Here is a 14,767-nt window from a genome sequence, read left to right as displayed (position 1 = left end):
CTACAGGAAACGACCACTCCCTCATCAACACTGTGCTTTTCCTGTGTCACTTTTCACCCCAGATTACAATGACTATTGCATGCGGGGCTGTCTAAAGGCAGGGTCCCCGTGCCACCTACTAGTGCAACTCCTGCCACATCTGGCAGGTGGTCAAGGCCATGGAGAGATTTGTAGGATGAATGAATAAATGAATGGAAAAATCAGTGACAGACATCTTTCTAGAAAGCTAAAAGGAAAATGAAAGGATTCTATCACAGACACTCGCTTTTCCACGAACTTCCATCAGAAAACAAGAGTAGTTTTTCTCTTCCTCCGTCTTGTCTTTGGCTAAACCTCCAAGACCATGTCAGAATCAAAGAAATGGTCACAGCTGGCCCGATGTGCCACCTCCCACCTCTCTCAGAACCTCTCCCTGAGGCCACCACCCTCACCGAGCAGCCTGGGTGCTTTTCAGGGAGGCTCTCGAGCTCTTGACAGCCCTCCAGAAGGAGGAACGCAGGCCTTCATGCTGCGTCCGCTGCTATGCTTTACCTTCTGAAAAGCACTTTCCCATAAGATACCACAGCCCTGAAAGGCTGCTAGCATGAGTCCCACTTTGCAAAGAAGACATTGACGTCCTGCAAGAAGGGGCCCGCAGCCCCTGAGTGCAGGACTGGCTGGAGCCGAGGCCGTGGGACTCTCAAGGCCCTGCCTCTCCCATAACAACATCTAGAACACCCCAATCTGGGAGGCTGAGGAGCCATGGCCCAGAGAGGAGTCCCATCTGGAGTCAGAGAACAAGGGTCCTGCCCTGACGAAATCAGCACAGTCCCTAGAGTATTTCTCTTCCCCCAGAGCAGTGTGTGATGCCCATGGATTGTTCCTGAAGAGCATCAGACTTGGTCAAAGAGCCACTGTCCATGCTGGGGAACCTACGACACAGGCTGTATTGTCGCCAGGGGATGGGGGAGTGGAGGAGTGGGGGAGGGGGAAGGTTTGCCACGGGGGCAGGGGTTGGGCTCCAGCACGCATCTGGGGACGCCCTTCTGTTTTCGTCTACCCGGCCTGCACAGGGTCGGGGGTTCTCCGCTTGGCCCTGCAGGCCCCTCCTGGGAGCCCAGCCAAGCAGCCACTTCCTTACTGGGCTGGCAGCTGCTGGGCAGGCCTCAGTTCATTTCTAAGCCTGGACTAAAGATCCGGTTTCTCATGAAAGACTGTGGGTTGGGGGCCAAGACATTTACTGGGCTTGACACTTGGGCCCACGGCAGACTCCAGAGACATTCAGATGAGCAGCTTGTGGGTCTCCTGCTCGGGGAGCTCCATTCTGGTCAGGAAGCAGATCATAAGGGAAATTTCCCAACTCGATCTAGGTGCCACACGCGAGGGATCTAAGTGCTGCAGGAGCCCAGACTTGAGGGGTCCAGAAGGGAGCACGTGGGAGAGGCTGAAGGGCAGGCCAAGGCACGTGGGCTTCTTGCTGTGGCCAAAGGGGGACTTCTTGCATTTTGAAGCAAGAGTCTTCCATGATAGGATCCGTGCTGTAGAAACAGACCAGGAAGGTATATGGACTTTTAATAAACAGGTATGACTTTTAAGGTGAAAAGGAAAGGACCTCATCTGGGAAAAACAAGACCAAATATAGGCACACAGAGAGAGAGAGAGCGGAACGGTTCTCTTAGGCGGTGCCGATAGAAGGGAAGAGTCCTGGGCTTGGAACGGGAGGGACCCACGCTTATGCTCAAGTCTCTGCCACAGACTTGCGGGGTGACTTTGAGCAAATTATTTCCTGGTCTCCACCTCAGGTCCCTTGCCTGTCACAGGGGAGTACTGTCACTCAAGACACACATCATTGGGATAAAATGGAATGTCAGAGGACACTGTACATCTGTATGTACTGGACAAAGGTAAAGCATCAAGACAAGGCTCCAGAAGGCTCTATGTACACACCCGGGGACGTTTCAGACACCCTGCGGCCCTGCTGCAAACACACCACCCAGCAATTTCTCAGGAAGTCTCTCAGCTGTTCCAGCTCAAATCAAAGCCCGTCCTGTAAAAACACAGCCCTGTCCACAGAAGCAATCCCCCGTGTGTTTGGTGGGCCACCTGCCCGCCAGGTCCAGCGTGCCGGGCCATGAACGTCAACAACGGCCCCTTCCTGGGGGGAGAAGGAACAGGGAGCCGGCTTGTTCTCCCTGAGCAGAGGACTGGCCGGTGATGGGGAATGTTTTAAGGTGGGACACTCTTCTTGCACTGTCGGCAGCTGTCTACATAAGGCGTCCATTATGTGAGGGCCCCAAGGCCAGCAGGCCTAAGAGGCTAAGCTAAAATTAGTGCAGAATGTGCCCCCGCCAGAGACACAGAACATCCGAGGGTCAGATGCCTCCAGCCAACCACCCGGGGCCAAGTGGGGGGTGCCGGGGCCGGCAGGGACAGCTGTGGCAGCTGTCCCCTTCCTCTCCTTTCCTCTCGGCCCTGGGGCGGCGGCCTGCTCCAGCAGCTCAGCTCAGGTTAAAAAAGAGAATGCGGAGTAGAATCCCAAAGAGATTTTTAAGGAATCTGTGCAAATAAAAAATTGGGGGGGGGGGGAGGGGAGGAATTCGCTAGATCCCTAAGGGGCTGTATGTCAGCCTCCAATGGGAAATAGTGGGAGAGCTTTTTTTTCTCTTCGTGGGCCTCCAAAATGTTCTCAATAAATGATGTATTACTTCTGTAACCAGAAGAAAACACAAGAAAAGACCGCTTTAAGTTGTATATTTAGGCTAAAGATCACTTAATACACATTTTAAATTTATAAAAATAATGACATCCCATACCCCGAAGGCATATAGTGTGTTTGTGTGTGTAAATACATTTATGTATCTAGTCGGTTGATGTTGGCAATTTTGAATCCCAGGATGTCAAAGCTAGCTGGTGTCCAGACTGATGTCTTCCAACCTTCATTTTATGGAAGACACCAAGGCCCCAGAAGCAAAGCAGGAAGCCGAGAAACCCCAGTTCCCTGAGTCCAGTCCTACACAGGAGTCTCCCCCACACCTTACCCCCTTTAATCTTGCAGCTGCTGTCCTTCCCACTTTATGGAGCTGGAAATTAAAGTACAGAGAAGCTAATTCATCACACAAAGGTGCCCAGCTAGGAAGCCACAGAGCCAGGTCTCAAGCCCGGTTTTCCATTCATAGCCCACAGAGCTCGAAGAAAGTCTTTGAAAATCACCTGCTCCTTGAAGTCTCAGTCAGAAAGCAAATTCTTACAAGAACAAATTTTGAACTGCCTTTCCTGGGCCCCTCTTGGGCGGTGCATGCCTTCCGTGCCTCTGGAGGGAGATGGGGGGCTTGGGGTCTTGTTGCCAGATCAGTCCCCGGAGGCTTGGCGGCAACGGGTGACAGAGAGTGTACAGGGACATGAATAGCATTGTGCCTGCCCTTTCCCCACGTTGGATGGGGTGGATGGGGAGGGCTGCAGGGGGAGGTGCCAGGTCTTCGGGGCAGGGAGGGTTGGCAGGGAGGCTGGCACTTAAACTCTCTTCTGTCTGTGCTCCTGCACTCCGGACCTGGCAGTTCCTGGAGGCAACCCCAGCTGGAGCCCAAGCCTTTGCTCGAGCTGCAGCCTTTGTCTGCACAGCCTGTCCCCATCCTCATTTTCAGCCCCACCTCTTCCAGGGCCCTTTGATCCATGCATCTGTGTGTTCTCACTAGCGAACACGTTTTTATGGCATACCTACTATGTGTTAGAGCAAAAATTAATTTAGTCCCAACTCTGCCAAGTGCCTGGAGTTCTCAGAGAGGGCTTAGTGGTCAGGGTGTCCTGAGCCATTCAAGCACGGACTCTGAGGCCAGACAGCCTGGGTTGGGCCTGGCGAGGCTACTTTCCAGCTGTGCGTGCTTGGGACAATGACTCAGTCTCTCTGTGCATCAGTTATCCTCACTTGCACAAGAGGATGGTCTTGCGGGCTTGTGCAAGTCAAGTGCAAACCCTTCCAAAGCTCTTAGAACAGTGCCCGGCAGGTAGTAAGTGCTAAGTAATCATTAGTTATAAGAACAATTTTTATTACTACCATCTAGCTGAGGTTCCCTCCTGAGGATGTCGCTGGCTCCTGCCCTCAGCTCCCCCTCCTCTAGTAGCACAGCTCTTTGAATGTCCCCCATGGGAGCATCACTAGTTGTGCCGAGTGGGTATGGGGCAGCCTATCTACCCCTCTGTCTCTTCACTTGGGGCAGGGACCCAGTGTCCCTCATCTCTATCCCTGCTCCCAGCATGGACACAGCAGTGTCCCCAGGACCATTGCATAGCTGTGGGTCACGTACGCCCTCAACACCAAACAAGGAGAGCCCTGAAGTTCCTTGCCGCCCGGCACTAGAGGTTGCCTCTCTGGCCTTCACATGGAGCTCACTGATGCTCTTCTTCTTAAATTGTGAAGACTGGCCCGGAAGGCGACCCTCCCGAGCTGACCAGTGGGCAGGGTGCTTGGCTTCCCCGAACGCTTCCTCACAACGGGGACCTCTACAGGGCCGGTCATCATAAACACCAACACGGATGCCCCACCACACTAAGATGTCTCCTAAGGGCTCTGCATGGCACACGCTGGACCCTCGGCCTGGAAGCCCTCCCTCCTTCCCTCCTGAGCCAACAGACTCCTCGTGGTCCCTCCACGGCGGGCTCACACACCCCTCCTCCACACGCTTTTCCTTTCTTACAATGCATTACAATTTACTTGTTTACATGTCTCTTCTCCAGAATCCTTGTTTGGATTCCTGGTGTCCACTAGTGCCTGGAATGGAAGAGGCATCAGGAAAGTTCTGCTGTGTGAACTTTTTAAAGGAGCATCATAGCCACTGGCCTGCCTGCCTGTTAAGGCTGAGGTGCTCACTGCTCAGGCCACCTTTTGAGGTCAAAACTCCCAGGCTTTTTTCTGTTCCCCTGCCTGTCTGTCGACCTGCCCCATCACAGGGATGGGAGCTGGTGGAGAAGCATGGGCTGTAACTGCCGCCTGTCCTGTGGACAGGAAGCCAGACTTCCCCCTGCTTGGGCAGTAGCTGGAACCACCTGAGGAGGTAGGTGTTTTTAAAGACGGAGACCTGAGGCTCTGACTGGTCACCCCGCTCCCCAAGGGAGTGACAAGGCAGGGCTGGAATCCAGCACCGCTGGGCCCCAGAGCCCACTCTTCCTACTCTCCCTTGAGATGACGGATGTGAGAACATTTTTGAGCTCTGCCAAGAGAGGAAACTGTAAAAGGATGAAATTATGCAGCATTACCTACTACATAGAAAATGATTTTAGGACAAGGGCCACCTTGTTATTCGTGGACAGGAGAGGGCTGAAAAGGGCCTTACTGACAGCATTGGGTCCTTAAAGGGGTGCATGTCGTGGGGGATGGCCTGGTCTTCAGGGATGGGGGGACAGGGAGAGCCAGGGGGACAAGGGGGTTCTGATGGCAAGTCCCACAGTCCTCTCCTGGAGAGGCCTCCACCACGGGACAGGCGGCCCAGAGTGCCTGTGGATGCTCTGCATGGGGAGACCTGAAGGACCCCAGAGGGACCACAGATGCTTCCACAAGGGGTATCCTGCCCTGGGCCCTATTGTTCAGGTTTAGCGAGATCTGACGGAGCACTTCTTAGCTCGCAGCCTCTCCCTGGAGCCCAGAGGCCTCTCCTGGCCCCACGGAGCTGACTACTGCCCTTCCTTGATCACACAGGGCCCAGCCTGAGCCCCTCGACATAGCATCTGAGAGCCTGCCCACTTCTCCTGGTCTCACTTCTATCCCCTCCTGCCCACACCTCAGCCACTGCTCCTTTGCACTTGCTGTCTCCTCAGCCTAGAATGCTCTTCTTCTTCTTCTTTTTTTTTTTTTTTAGCCTGGTGAATTTCTATTCATCCTTCAAAGCCCGGTTCAAGTCAAGTTAGGTCACCTGGTGTTCTGTAAACCACCCCTACCACCAAACCTAGATAGAATGGAACCCTCCTGCTTTCCCAGTTTCCCATACTGTAACGCTTTGCATGGCCTCTCCTCCTTTGGATGGGACACCTTCTGAGGCTGGCGACAGGACTTACTCATCTCTGGCTCTCAGTACCCCACCAGCCCCATTTCCCAGGCAGCTGTCCTAGCCTGCCCTGCAGCTCTGCCCAAGAGCTTGGGCCCTGTACTCACTCCATTCTGATGAGTGCCTCCCACCTTGTGTTGCCCCTCGTCCAGCTTGATCTTCACACCCACATCCTGCTGCAGGCCTGCCCATGCTCTCAGCACGTAGATAGCCTCTGCCCTGCCCATCTGGGCCCTGCACCTTCTAGTGACCGTGGTGTTCTACCCAGCCATGAGAGGGCAGGCAGGGGGTTAGTGATCATCCAGGTCTGAGTTTGAGGGATGCAGGTCCTGCCCCCAAACACATCCATGCACATGCACAGTACCCACACAGCCTAGCCCAGGCTCTCTGTGGCTGTGAGGTCTGGAGAGCAAATGGACAGGAAGAGGCAGGGAGCTGCCATAGATCTTTGCCCTTCTCCACCATTCCATGGCCTTGGCTGGATCCTGGAATGGCCCACTCATGGGCTGCCCAGTTCACCGTGTCTCATTCTCTCATTTTCAGACAGGGAAACAGAGACCAAGAAAGGGAGGTTCTTGCTATCTGAGCAGTAAAGGCAGACCAGGGGTCAGGACCAGTTCCCTGGCTTTCATCCCAGGATACGTTTCCACCGCCATATGCCGCCATTTGCAGAAATGCAAGCTGCAGGACTCTGGACATTTGGTAGCTTTTTCCTTAAGTCTCCTCAGAGAGGGGGCTCCATTCTTCTGCCAAGGCTGAAGTTATTCCCACCTACTGCCTGGCTGCAAGCACAGCCCAGTGAGTGGCCTTTGGGCTGCCCTGAAATTGCTCTGTGTCCTGGGGTGCATGGGGAGAGATAGAGGGAGCTTACCTGCCAAAAGTCAGCCGTGGTCTCATGGTTGGGATGTGTCAGAGATTTCTAAGAGCTTGGAGGACGGTGTTGGAGGGAGGCCTGTGGGAAGTAGAGAAAGTGAGAATATTATTCCAGCACCATCTGTCAGCTTACACTTGAGTTGGAAAAATGCATCCAAAAACGGTGAGCACAGCCCTGCTGAGAATGGCCTCATAGCCAAGCTCCAGTCACCCCCACTCCTCCAGCATGGTCATCCCCGGGACAAGATCACAACCCCCCCCCCCCAGGGATACAACCCCAGCCTTGTAACACCACTCACAGAGCCGTAAGTCCAGCCACCAGCCCTGCATCCTGGTTCTGCTCTCAGGCTGAGAAACTCTCCCTTTTAAGCACTCCTCGGGGAAAACAACCCCTCATGGGCTCCCTGAGCACTGTTCGTCGTAACTCACTCATTCTTTCTTTTATTATTCATTCATTCATGTGAGCATTTGAGAGCCATTTGAGAAAGCTAATAGATGCTGGTTTCAGCTCTTACAGAGAGAGAGAGAGAGAGAGCCACTGAAAGTGACAGCTCAGATCTTACACACGCAGGCTCCCAGTCCCCACCCCAGTGGCTTCCCTCCATCCTCTGAGCGATCTCTGTGCCAGACGCCCCGCAAAGCATTTTCCGTGTGCCATGCGGGATGACATGATGCTTCCCACCATTTTCAGCACCAGGACTCTTTTTTCTATGCACACATTTTTCAAAACTCCTCCTAACTATGCACTTAGCATCTTTTCACTGGGCAAATGAAGAATAGCACAAAAGCGACATTGAACGTCATGCTTTACAATTAACTCATATTTCAGTAATCACAGCACTACCACGTATATTTAAATAGTGGTTACACATACTCATTTGAGACATGATATTTATGCTTTCTGGACTAAAGATGTTGGCCTCTTCAGAATCCATTCAGTCAATATTCATTTAATAGATATTTACAGAGCATCTCTGAGATGACTGGGCCCATGGCCCACGAGTTAGGGACCCTGGTACACAGGGGAGCATGGTGGCTCTGCAGTGAGGCATGCCTAAGCTCCAGGACAGTTCAGAGTGGATATCTGCCCTTGGGCAGCCCACTGAGCCTTTCTCCAGCTCGGGGTCCTCGTGAGAAAAACAGAGATGATGGTCCTGATGTTGGGAAGTTGTTATGAGGATAAAATGAAATAGTAGAAAGTAATCAGGTCAAGGCCTGGCACAAAGCAGAAGTTCAACAACTGGGTACCAGAGGACTATCATCATCATCACCATCATTCTCGTCCCCATGATTCCCATCACGACCACCACCACCATCATCATAAATATCACCACCACTAACATCAACAGCAGCAGGGGCACCATCACCATCACCACCACTGCCACCATTATCATAAATACCATCATTACCATCAACAGCACCATCACCAACAACACCACCATCATCATAACTATCATCACCATTACCATCAACAGCACCGGCACCATCACCGTCACCTTCATCATCACCATAAATGTCATTGTTACCATCCAAAGCAGCAGCACCATCGTCATTATCACCATCACCACCAACACCATCACCCTTCTTCCTTCTCTTTCGGAGCCCTAAGAGACTTGTCCTTTCCCCTTTAATAGGTTACACAGTAGTTTCTATCTTATAATAGAATTACTATTATTCCCATCTTTCTCAGGTTCATGTCCAGCTCTATAACTTCAGATTTGTGTGAACTTGAGTAAGTTACTGACTCATTTTCTTTACCTGTAAAATGGGGCAGTAGTTTTAGTAAATTCATGAAACTGTTGTCATGATTAAATGAAATAACATATATAAATACTCAACACAATATCTAGTAAGTGATAAATGCTTGATAATTGCTGGTCATCATTGTTTGTGGCAGTGATTAGTAGTGGCAGTTAATCGTATTATCATTTCTCTTCCTAGCCTGTGAGTGCCTGAGGACAGAGACCCTTCCAGATTCATTTTGGTCTCCCCAGAGACTCTAGTACAGGGCTTATCTCCCAACAGCTATTAAAAAATGTTTGCTAAAACAGTCTCAGAGGCTCACCAAAAAATCAGATGCAAAAGAACTCAAGGGACAGGAACCTGGGACATAGCCAAGGAGAGAGGCCCGATGGGATCCTGAACATTTTCAAAATATCTCCTGAAAAGAGCCATTGGTTACCCAAGCCAATCTGGAGGCCTGCTAGAAACATTCATTCATCTATCCATCCATCCATTTGTTCATTCATTCATTCATCAAACTGACCAAATTTTCATTCTGGTCCAATAACAAATTCTTGCCCAGTGCTCCCCCCCCCACTTTTTTTTTTTCTGTTGTGAAATCTTGTTTCCATTTGCCATGTCATCTAGTCTTCACAAAAGTGCTTGGGGGCAGGTAGAATAGGTACTAACAATAAAGAAATGGAAGCTCAGAGAGGTGATGAGACTTGCCAAAGGGCACATAGCAGTCAAGGCCATGGTGGGGAGTGGGACAAGGCCCCTTTCATGACCTTGACTTCTCTCCACTGGCCCTTGGATGTCAAGCACTTCACACAACCAGGATCATTTTTTCTCACTGCCAGTTCACTTCTCAACAAACAAAACTGAATGAAATTATTTTAGTGCTACTTGAACACTCCAGTTAGAAAAGAATGCCTCTGATTTTTTTCGAGGCAGGAAGTACGAGAGTCACAACAATATGGGAGCAGTTACATGTTTTGATGCTGACCCCAGACTGCCTTGGTTCAAATCTTGGCTCTGACATTCATTAGCTGTGGGATGTTGGACAAATTACTTAACCTCTCTGTGCTTCAATTTCTTCATCTACGAAGAAAGGATAAGAGCTATCTATGGGGTTGTTGTGAGTATTAAATGAGCTAATCCAGGTACAGTGTGTAGAGTGTATTTGTACACAGTAAGGGTTAGTTCTAATTATTATGTACAATGCATCTCTGTACCTAGAGCAAGGCCTGGCACATGGAAGATCCAAAAAAAAAAAAAAAATTTATTGGATCACTGAATGGACGAAATACTCCCTAGAAAGAGGTCAAGTGTGGATAAGCATGTCCAAAAAGGAGCCGGGGCTCTGGTCCCAAGGAATCTAGGGTCCCCCAGTTCCTGGGTCACAGCCAAATCCAGTAGGAAAGAGATCGGTTATTCTAAGACTCAAAGGCCCTTCTACTTTTCCAAGAGGTTTTATGCCCTGTGAAAGGTAGTAAATATGAGTGGTGATTAAGAACATGGGCCCTCGGGTCAGACGATTCAAGTCCCCACTTGTCACTCTGTCACTCACCGGTTACGAGCCTATGCCCCAGTTTCCTTATCTATAAAATGGGCATACTCACACCTATCCTCAAGGGATGCTGGGTGGATGAAATGTCATCTGGAGGAGGTAAAGCCTCCTGTACCTGGCTCCAATCCCTAGTGACAGCGATAATGAGCCTGACAAGGTCGACCACAGCTGACTGTGACGAAGCTCATCTTCTGGACCGACCCATGCCAGGTGTTGCTTCCAGAACACTCTCCCTCATGTGGGCTTTGGATGCCTCTTCCAGGGGCAGGGCTTGTCAGAGCAGCCTGGGCTCCACTCTCGAGGCCAAAAAGCTGCTGTGAAAAGGCGCATTCTCTACTTGGCCCCAGAGCAGACGGGCCCCATGGAGGCGAGACAGGTGCTTGGGAAGCAGCCCCCTGGGGAGGGTGGTCTCCAGAGGACCCCCTCCCCCTCCCCAGAGATTCCCTCCTAAGCAGTAGTGCCAGCAACTCGCAGCAGGCGTACAGCTGCCTCCAAGGCAGTCCCCGTTCCCACGGGGGCTGCATACCCCGGTGCTCGGTTTCGACAGCCAAGACCTGAGGCTGGCAGTATGTCCTGCTTCTGGAAAGGAACAAACATTCACTGAGTCAGAGACTTTCCGTTCCTCATCTCGTTCACACTCCCGGCAGCCTGTGGGAGGGTGCCCTGGTCTCTCTGTGCAGCCACTGTGTGACCCTGAGCAGACGAGCCACCCCACAGCTCAGTTTCCTCATCGGTGCACACGACGTCAATATCCTCATTCATGAAACCCATCCTGCAGCCAAGCAGGCAGAGGCCCCGGGAGGGAGGTGCATTGCCCAGGACCGCGCAACTAACAAGGAACAAAGCTGGGGCTGTTTGGCTGTGAACCCTAACATTCAAGTGAATTCCACTTAACTGAGACACATGCAGCCCTTCCTCTGTGCCAGGCCCTATGCGAGGTTCTGCTATTAAGGATCAGGTGGAGTCTGCAGGAGCCTCCTGGGCACTTGGCTGTCTGGTTCCCTTTACAGAGGACAACATGAGCCAATCAGAGGCACAGAACCTGCCCACACTCACAGACATGGAACCTGATGGGATCCCGATTCGTCGGACCCGCAAAGCCACTCTCTTCCCTTCCTACCGTGTTGCTCCTCTCTCTCCCAACTCCCACCTGGCTCACGGGCTCTGGAAGTCCCTCACCTGGGACAGAAGGGCAGCTGTCAGCCCCAGCAGCCAGTGCCCCCCACCCTGGACCTTCAGGACTCTGGGGCTCCCTGGGTGCCCCTCTGGTTGCTTATATCCTGCCCACTTCCAAAAACAGAACATGAGGAAGATTCAAGAATCAAAGCATCAACTAAGGCTCAAATATCAGACAAAAGCAGAGTCCGTTTCTGAACGGACAGGGCAGGGTGGAAGGTAGTGTCTCGAGGGACAATGCCCGGTGCACACGGGCTTTAGGAAAATGGGTGCTTTCACATCACTGCTGGTAGTGGAAGTTGGCAGAGTGTTCTGGAAAGCAATTTCACAGCTTTTGCCAAGAGCTCTGCCTCACAGGCATCCATACTTTGGGGCAGAGTCATCCCCGTCTTCAGGAATATAGTCTAAGGAAAAAAATTCTATGCGAACTCCACGTAGCCTCATTTATGATACTGGAAGCAAATCTAAGTGCTAACATGTGAAAATGGCTAACAGGTCTATGAAAACAAGAGTACATCTATATCACGGGGCGGGGGGGGGGGGGTTGCACACTATAGCCCGCAGGCAAATCCACTGACAGACTGTTTTATAAATAAAGTTTTATTGGAACACGACCACACCCACTCATGTACATGACATCTATGGCTGCCTTTGTGCTATAGCAGCAGAATGCAACAATGGGGACAAAAATAGTATGGTTCAAAGCCCTAAAATATTCACTCTCTGGCCCCTTACAGACAAGTTGGCTGACCTCTGATCCCCTTGGTGGAATATTACGCATCCTTTAAGAAGGTGATGTGAGGCGGAGAAAAGCAAGCTACACAGCTTCATAGACTGGATGATTCCATTTATGTAAAAAGAAAAAAACCTTGCAAACAAAATCACATGAAACTGTACATAAACAGAACAGAAAGCATAAAAAAATGAAAAGAAATAGATGAAAATATTAACGTGTTTTTTTTTTAAAGTAGAAACATGAGTACATTTTTTTTTTAAGATTTTATTTATTTATTTGACAGACAGAGATCACAAGTAGGCAGAGAGGCAGGCAAAGAGAGAGGAGGAAGCAGGCTCTCCGCGGAGCAGAGAGCCTGATGCGGGGCTTGATCCCAGGACACTGGGATCATGACCTGAGCTGAAGGCAGAGGCTTTAACCCACTGAGCCACCCAGGCGCCCCACATGAGTACATTTTTTTGCATTCTTGTACTTGTTTTTATTTTCTGATTCTTAATAAATACGCAAATATTGTATAATGAAACAATACACATGTTTTAAAAAGAGAGCTGCCCGGTTGTCTATCTTAGCTCTGGGCATCCTAGTAGCCAAGCAAAGAGTAAAATAAGGGGGATACTATTGTCGGTCGTAGGACAGTGCCAGGGAACAAGGAAGGTCAGGCTCTCTTGGACTAGATATCTGAGAGGGCTTGGTGACCAGGATTCAAGAGAACCAAGCAAAACCAGGGACAACTTTCTCTGTTTTTTAATAAATATGCTTAACTATTTCCTGCCTCCATGGCTATTCCTGGTTCTTGGCCCCCCAAATGATGCCCAAGAGAGAAGACTAAGCTATGGTTCTATAGAGGCAACTGTCCTGGGGGCCATAGTGATAGGAGTTTTCATCCATCCTTTCATCAGGAGTTTTCCAGAAGTGAAAACTTCTGGAAGAAAAGCATCCACGCCTCCAATGGACCCATGCATTCTTGGCAGAGAGTCTTAAAGAATAAAACTTACATTGAGGACCAGGATGAGAAACAGAGAAAGATGGGGTGCTCTGGGAGTTGCTGTCCCTGAGTGGGGTTCTGCTGACCCTCTGGGGCTTTTTGGAGCCCAGCTGGCAAACTGTTCCTTTGGACCCACCCCCCTGGGGACCGGTACAGTCCCTGGTCTTTTGCCAGGTTGAGGGCACTGACAAGGGCTGCAGAAAGGATGCTGTACTCCTACAGAAGACAGAGCCGTGTCCTCTAGAGAAAACAATGAGGGCAAAAATAAGGTTTCATCGTGAAGGTTAAAAAGTGGAACTCATGATTGTGCTTCCGCGATCTTCCACGGCCCTGGGTGAGGTAAGGAAAGGTTTGACCTCTCCAATAGCAGTTCCAGCATAGTCCAAAGCCTCTGACAGGTGGTAGGCTGAAGCCCAAGGTGAAGAGGGTCTCTGGCAGGGACAAACGTGTAAACTAAAGTCCCATTCCATTCCTAGTCCAAGCAGGAAGAAAAGAGGCCTGCTAGCCATGGGGTGTGGAGCAGTACAGGGAAGTGACTGAAACAAGGGTTCTGGATCAGATTTGAATCCTGCTATGTTACTGATTGGCTGTGCCCAAGGGAAAGTCGTTGATTCTTTCCAAGCCTCAGTTTCCTCCATCTGTGGAAAAGGAAAATGACAGCCATCTGTGGGTTAAACGAGATAGTGCATGCCAAGTGCTTAGTGCCCGATCTATCCCACAGCAGGAGCTCGGTCACGGTTTTGCTATTTGCAGCGATAGACCTGGCAAGCCTGAAACCCACCATGCCAAGAGGATGGTAAGACTACGACTTGATCTTCTATTCGTGCAGTCTTAAAGAAAGACTCGGGAATGTTCTGGGGCTGTCACTAGTTTCCTGTCCTGACAGTTTCCTGTCATTGGTGAATAGAAGACGCACTGATAGAATTTCTAGAAGAGCTGGGAGAAGCCAGGAGGGGCCGTGACCCAGGTGAGTGGCTCAGGAAGCCTCTAGAAGGATTTGACAGGATGGTCTACCTGTCAGGGTAATACCACAGGGAGACCACCTCTGTGAGGACCTGTGGTCAAGGGTCTTCTCCTCCAAGCAGCTGTCCCTATCCACATGAGGGACATGTGCCACACCATCTCTGTTGTGTCTTTGGGCCAGGCATCGTGAGTCCTGTGGTGGACACTTGCTGGGTATTGGCCACTCTGCATCCCTTCTCCCTGCTTCTGTAATAGCACCCCGATTTCATCCGGGGTCCTGGTCTTGGGAGACAGTAAACCAAAGCTCCCTTGTAGCCCAGGGGCGGGCACGAGACTAAGCTAGGTACTTGAATGCTCTCTTTCAGATCCTGGAATCTTCTGTTGGCCATAGCAAGATTGCCACCAATTAGTTTATGGGTTTTTTGCTCCCCAGAGGAGCCCTGGCTCCTTTCTGAGCCTAGTCCCCTAGTCCCCTAGCCTTCCCATCAGTTCTTGGAGTTTCTTCTGACTTCAATCCTTTTGCTTATGTTGTTTTAAATTGTTATGTTGTTTTAAATTGATTGCCACCAATTAGTTTATGGGTTTTTTGCTCCCCAGAGGAGCCCTGGCTCCTTTCTGAGCCTAGTCCCCTAGGCTTCCCATCAGTTCTTGGAGTTCCTTCTGACTTCAATCCTTTTGCTGATGTTGTTTTAAAAGTCAGCTTGCATTGCTTACACCAAAGAACCCTA

The 14,767-nt window shown here is 50.6% G+C and overlaps 1 protein-coding gene across 7 annotated transcripts in view; it reads right to left on the bottom strand.

The window, feature by feature from the left end:
- Positions 1–14,767, bottom strand: part of HIVEP3 (HIVEP zinc finger 3) — a 454,163-nt gene that overhangs the window by 149,457 nt on the left and 289,939 nt on the right. For all 7 annotated transcript variants that reach the window (XM_032361509.1, XM_032361518.1, XM_032361513.1 and 4 more), the window contains one exon: positions 6,886–6,966. The gene's annotated coding sequence lies outside the window, so the exon portion shown is untranslated. The remainder of the gene's footprint in view (positions 1–6,885; positions 6,967–14,767) is intronic.

Source organism: Mustela erminea, chromosome 10, assembly GCF_009829155.1.
Source record: "Mustela erminea isolate mMusErm1 chromosome 10, mMusErm1.Pri, whole genome shotgun sequence".
NCBI classification, from domain to species: domain Eukaryota; kingdom Metazoa; phylum Chordata; class Mammalia; order Carnivora; family Mustelidae; genus Mustela; species Mustela erminea.
The sequence above is the reverse complement of the archived record's forward strand: the minus strand, read 5'-3'. Positions and strand labels throughout refer to the sequence as shown.